Source organism: Populus nigra, chromosome 16 (assembly GCF_951802175.1).
Source record: "Populus nigra chromosome 16, ddPopNigr1.1, whole genome shotgun sequence".
NCBI classification, from domain to species: Eukaryota; Viridiplantae; Streptophyta; class Magnoliopsida; order Malpighiales; family Salicaceae; genus Populus; species Populus nigra.
Window position 1 is genome coordinate 4,068,893 of NC_084867.1, and position 6,461 is coordinate 4,075,353.

The following is a 6,461-nucleotide window of genomic DNA, read 5'->3' on the forward strand; positions in this document are numbered from 1 at the left end:
TAAAGAGTATTTTTCTTCTCTTTTTACTCAAAAATTGAATAATGCACATCACCATTTAATCAAGAAAAGGTCCACATAATTAGAATACGAGTACAATATGATTTGTGCAATTTTGAATATTTCACATTAAAATTAAATAAGACTATGAGTTTTAAGACTTGAAGGATTTATTTAAATGACTAAATTAACTAATATTGCTCCTAATAAGATTTAATAGATATATATAGCTATGCATCACTCACTCTCCATGAGTGAAATTAACCATTGTTATTTAATGACAAAATAATCTTACATTTTAATCATATTTTATTTGTGGGCTATAATTAAAATAGCTTTTGTATGCTCTTGAATTATGATTCGATACTATTATTATAATGTACCTTTATATTGAACTATAATATAAGATATATGTCCATTCTTATTATAGATATAAACACACCTTTGAACCGTATTTTGAATCTAAAAAAGCATACAGACACTCAGCTGTAACAAAATCTTTTTCTTTTTCTTTTCAATTTTGGTTTTGCGACCAGTTTATAATCAATAATCTTAAAAAAAGCTTATCGTCAGGAAGAAACAAGCAAACATGAGACATACAACTGCTGGTGTCGGCATAGACTTATGTGAAGAGTTAAGCAGTAGTCTCTCTGATCTTTCCCCTTGATTCTTCTTCTTCTTCTTCTTCTTCTTCTATAATCATCTTGTGGGATTCTAAAGAGCATAAACATGAGAACTTGTGAACCATTAGTTTTTTGCTTGCAAAAAAAAAAAAAGGATTAATTGGCATCTTTGCATCAGTAAATCTGACTGCCAAAAGAAGAAAAATCTAGTGGAAGGTCTGCAACTAGTCAACTATATATATAATGAATCTAGTAGTACACTTGATCCACACAAGACTTGACGAATCGAATCATTCAATTGATGTAGATAAAGTATAGAATTATACAAGCACACATGAAAGTCGAAGATGATCCTTCATAGGCCCTTGTCAAGAAAAATGCAAATCCAAAAGAATCACACATAAAATGATCTGATTATGGACTGCTTATTAAATCATGTTTTAGGCTATTTAATACTTAAAGATAAGAACCTCTGGTAAATAGAATTTAACAGATCTGAGCGTAATTATATATGTATATCATTTATAATAACTATATGATCAGATTCGTGATCCAGGCTCAACCTTTAAAGCAAGAAAAGAAATTTGAGGTACTTTTGTACTGATAACGATCAAAACCATCATACTAAACTGATCACCTCGAGAACTTCAGCCCTATTCGTCCTGTTTTGTGCCTGGAACTAATATCCTTTGCTCAGCTTTACACACTCCTTCACGGAAAAACACACAAATAATATACCACAAATATCTAAAACACCAATAATTTGGATGGCCCTTCTCTCACAAAGCATGTACTTGGTACCTACTGAGCATATGTCCGTAATTTAGGATAGGAATCATCACTTTAGTTCTATTCTAAAAAACATGTAGTAACAGAAAAGAGGCTGAGTGCACTTGTCCCAACTAGCTAGCTAATCCCTTTTAGTGTGACAGTTTAAGAAGTTTGCAATTAATTATACTTTGGGAATTTAAATCAAAACATTAGTTTATTCTTTTTGAAGAGCTAATATGATACATGAAAAAAGAAAAGAAGAAAAAAAGAGAGAGAAATGAAAAGAACAATACCTCTTATACGGTCTATCAATCACTGGTAGTTGGCTATTTTGGTTATATATAGCCAGGGAACAAATATGATCCTTATACATACTGAGAAATCACTTCGACTATCAAGACCCCCCTTTCCGTTATATGAAATGTTACTTGCCCTGCGCTTGCAAACTAAAGAAAACATTAATGACATATAGATTGAAACAAAGCAAAATCATGGAAGATTGAGCAAAGAAATAGAGGAGGAGGAGGAGGAGGAGGAGGAGGAGGAGGGGGTCGGGGCTGAAAGTGATGACAGAAGCATAGAGAGCACAAAGGAGTGGGATGCAGAGTCCATTGCATATCATCATCTGTGCTCTCTATCTTCTGTCAACAACATCACCAGGGCCTCCTTCTCCCCCAAGTCCCAATTCTATTGGTTTTTCAACTTTTTTTTTTAATTTATGAAAAGAATCTGGTTTTCTTTCTTTGTGTTTTTTTGTTTTTTTCCCTTGCTGGGCAGATGAAAAAAAAAATTGATTAGAAGATAGTATGATAATAATAATAATAAAAAGAAAGTTTCTTTAAAAGGAAAGGTGTATAATGGCTTAGAGGAGGAGAGAGAGAGAAAGAGCGAGCGAGAGGGAGAGAGAAAAGTGAGGGGATGACCTATAATAGACAATCAGTAGCCTCTATTTATAGAAAGAAGAGGATTATGCCCAGTCCAATGAAAGAATTGCAAAGGGTAGATAGAGTAGGAGAGTGCCTGTACCTTCTTCTTTCTTTTCATGTAACCGTCTCTCACGAGCTAAATATTTGATACGACACCCATTGTCACCTCCTAAGAACCCTAATCGTACTTATGTGTTAGTAATAATAATAATAACCCTACCGGTACTTCATTCTAGACCTATTACTTATATTCGATAAAAAAAAATTATTTTACTTTTAGGATTTTTTTAAAAAAATATTTTTATTTTAAAAAATATTAAATTAATATTTTTTTAATTTTTTATGATTTTAACATATTGATATTTAAAAATAAAAAAAAATTAAAAAAAATTAATATATTTTTAAATGAAAAACTATTTTGAAAAGCACTTTGAAGCACAATTTCAAATATCCCAACCTATATAAATATATTTTTTCTTTTTTACGAGTTCAAAATCAAAACTCGGATTCAATTTTTTTTCATTGAATTACTAGCTTTGAACAAAAGATTGATTGCCAAAATCCCTTACATAATTGTATAAAAATAAAAAATAAATGTAGTTAGCAATAAGTAGAAGGATTGAATGATTCATAGAATATATATATTAAAAAAAAATAACTAACAGCCTTCAGTAAAACACCATGACCATAAATACATTACATTGTTGATTGTAATGGTATGATGATGATTTTGTCTTTTTTATCAAAATATTAAAAGCTTGTTGTTACGGTTAAAATTATTTTTTTCAAGAGGATCCAATGGGCATTACAAGATTGATTGGAGATAAATTGGTCAGTACGTCTTTTTTTAGCACATTTAAATTATTATGTTGTCGTTAAAAGCAAAAAAAAAATGTACGGTCAGGGTTTTTTTTTATCTTTTTAAAATTATTTGCACAATAATTTTTTGTTTAAATAGTAAAGTTACAGGATTGCCCTTCAAATAAAAAAACAAAGGTTGTTTTTCAAAGGCATTTAAGTCTTTCTTTTCTGGTTTTTCTTTTCTTTTCTTTTCTTTTGTTATTTTTAGGTTTACTTAAGGGTTCTTTTGTACTTTCAATGAATTATATAATATTGAAAAGAAGTTGTTGACGCGTGTCACGTATACGACCTTCCAGTTATCAAATTCCAGCATCTGAGGCGGTATTAGGAGCTTTGTGCCATCCTCTTTTTGAAAGTGTAGCGTTTGCTTGAGTTGGATTCATGATTGGCCTCGAATAGACTTTTTTTATAACATCCCAAAAATTTCACAACATCATGATAGATTAAGCCTTGAAGTCAAGAAAACAATGTAATTTTTTTTTCTGTACTTAATATCAATGATCCATATTGGCGATTTAATCTCATGATTAAATTCAATTTGTTATTTAATGCATTCATATACATTACAGAAATCATACAATTATGATTATGTTTCTAATTCCTATTTGGTAGTCTTCTATGTCTGAGTCACTAAACTGTTCTTCTCTTCTCTTATAAACCTGAATAATGATTAAGGAGAGTTTCAAATCCTACATGCTATAATTCATATTCAAGTACTGGGCCTCAAGCCATTCAATCAATCAATCAATTCATAATAGTACTTATCTACTGAAATTCATCCATCGAGTATATTTAAACAATTTAAGTTTAACTTTTCCTCAAAAGAACATTTCATTATATGAATAACATTATAAATATTTATTTATTTTACAATTCTCATCCATTTCAATTCCAATATACTACTAAGAATCTACCTAATACTGTAACTAAGAAAATCATAATTTCGTCTCAATAAGTAATATTTCAGATCGTGAACCTTTAAAACATATAAATTTAAATAAGATATCTATTACAACACAATTAATCATATTAGATACAACATGTACATGATTCTTCACGGAACAAACCTCTATAATTTCTTTTGATAATAACAAAATCGACTTATTTATCATAATCTCTACTAACCTTGAGTATTTTATCGTCACCTTATCAAGGAAATTCCAAGCTTATCTTCTCATCTCAGATGTTACACCTCATTCAGAAATCCTTCTCAGTAACTTTAACCATCAAAATGCACCTCAAGATTTTATTGATGGTAAAAGCCTATTCCATGCATTTTTACTTTATACCATGTTTTTATCAAGGGTAAGTTATCCTTTGTACTTTTTACTCTATATGTTTTTAAAGAAATCTGACCCTTTATCGGTTTTACCCTACAATTCCAAATAAGTATAATCAATAATTTATTGATTTTTATTTTTCATAACAAATCCTTAACATTGATTTAACTTGATTCAATTTGATCCAACACATCATTAATCGTTCATCTTACAACAAATTTTTGTCTAACCATGTCCTCAAAGATATTAATACACTTATCAATCCCTTGGTCTGACCATCATATTACCTGAAATATGCCTACATTCTTATCCCATTAGGCCACCAAGATAGTTTTCAAATCTCTTAACATATAATAGTATCTAAAACAACTTATATTTATGCCTTTCTACATAATTAAACAACCACCTTTTTTTTTAACAAGTACACCATCAAACCAATCCTTCATTATAGCCCATCTTACTATCATTTTACTATGTTCAAACCAATCCTTCATTATAGCCCATCTTACTATCATTACAATCCTTAGATTTCTCACCGTACATTTTCCAAAACAACATTTGAAATGCATCTAACTATCACGTTAAAAACTTCGATCTCTTTTACTAGGCTCTTCTTTTGAGAGTCTAATTTTTTTTATACCGATCTCATACAATGGGTAGTTAGTTAGTCAAGTTAACTTAGGTTTTTTTCTTCAATACTATTTTCTTAAAATGATTCTTCTTTTCTTCAATATTTAACATTAGGTTATTGGACCTTGAGTTTTGTAGTTTTTATTTTATGTTATTTTTGCGGGTTTCTTGGATCTCAGACCTCATATTATATGTCAATAAACTCAAACTAAATTGACTTAATTTTTTATTGTTTTAATAAATTTTTTTATATTATAAAGAATTTGACCTTACTTCCACTTATCTTGTATACACTTAATTAACCAATTGGACATTCGCTGATTTTGCAGCAGTTTTACATTGACGTGCCATGTGCGTGCATTAGGATTTTCTGGTATCTTATAAGGTCATTTACAAGTCAAACTCCGCATGCCATGGCTGTAAAATCTTAGATTGTTTAGGTAAGTTGTTATGATTCATCTTTTGTTGACTTTTATGTCAATGTTGTGTGACCCACTACAAAAGGAAATGATGATATGTATCTATGATTGAAGTTTTGAAGTGGCTGGAACGCAGAAAACTAAAGTATATGTAGACAAACTAGTCTTTGAATGCCAAAAAAGTCATAATATCACCATCACTTTAAAAGTTTAAAAGTGAAACTCTACCCCATGACATGATAGGTTAAGCTCACGTTAACTAAATTATGTTTCATGAAAATTTAATTTTTTTTAAATTAATTTTTATATTATTGTAGATTGTTTTGATATGTTAGTATAAGAAATAAATTTAAAAAAATAAAAGATATTATTTTAATATATTTTCAAGCACAAAATGCTTTGAAAAAGCAACCATTAATTATCATAATAACAAACATTACCCATCTCTTTTATATTTTAATATATTTATGGAATACTTATCTATATTTACTTTCAAGAAGAATGAAATTAATAAAAGAGAAGATAAAAAAATATTTTTCAAACTAAGAAAAAAAATATTTTTCAATCTATGTAAAAATATTTTTATTATTTTTGTTAATTCAAATCTAAGAATTTCTCTTTTCAAAATGGATGTAAAGAGTGAATGTAAAACACACAAAAAAATATAGTCAATCTTTAATTCACTACAATTTTCATATTGGTCTTAAAGTTTAATTTTTTACTTTTAATTCCTATCTTAGAGAGAGGAGAGAGAAACCCATCAAGAAAGGATTGAGAGACAGAAAGTTATCGGTTGTGTCACTTTTCAACAAAGAAATTCATCGTTTTTTATGTCGACGAGTTTCATCGGACGATGAAGATTTGATGGTGGTGTTTTGAACCTTAATTTTACTTGAAAAAGTAGATCAGAGTCGGTTTAAATATTTTTTATTTAGTTGATTTTTATTTTTCGGT

The 6,461-nt window shown here is 29.1% G+C and overlaps 1 long non-coding RNA gene across 2 annotated transcripts; it reads right to left on the reverse strand.

Moving 5' to 3' along the window:
* Nucleotides 1–484: 484 nt before the first annotated feature.
* LOC133675565 (uncharacterized) lies at nt 485–2,437 on the reverse strand. Of its 2 annotated transcripts, none has more exons than XR_009835440.1 (2): nt 1,685–2,437; nt 485–711 (listed from the first exon to the last, which is right to left on the reverse strand). It is a non-coding gene; the product is annotated as an uncharacterized LOC133675565 (long non-coding RNA). The 2 variants fall into 2 exon arrangements; XR_009835441.1 differs by having other exon boundaries at nt 1,258–2,437.
* Nucleotides 2,438–6,461: the final 4,024 nt, after the last annotated feature.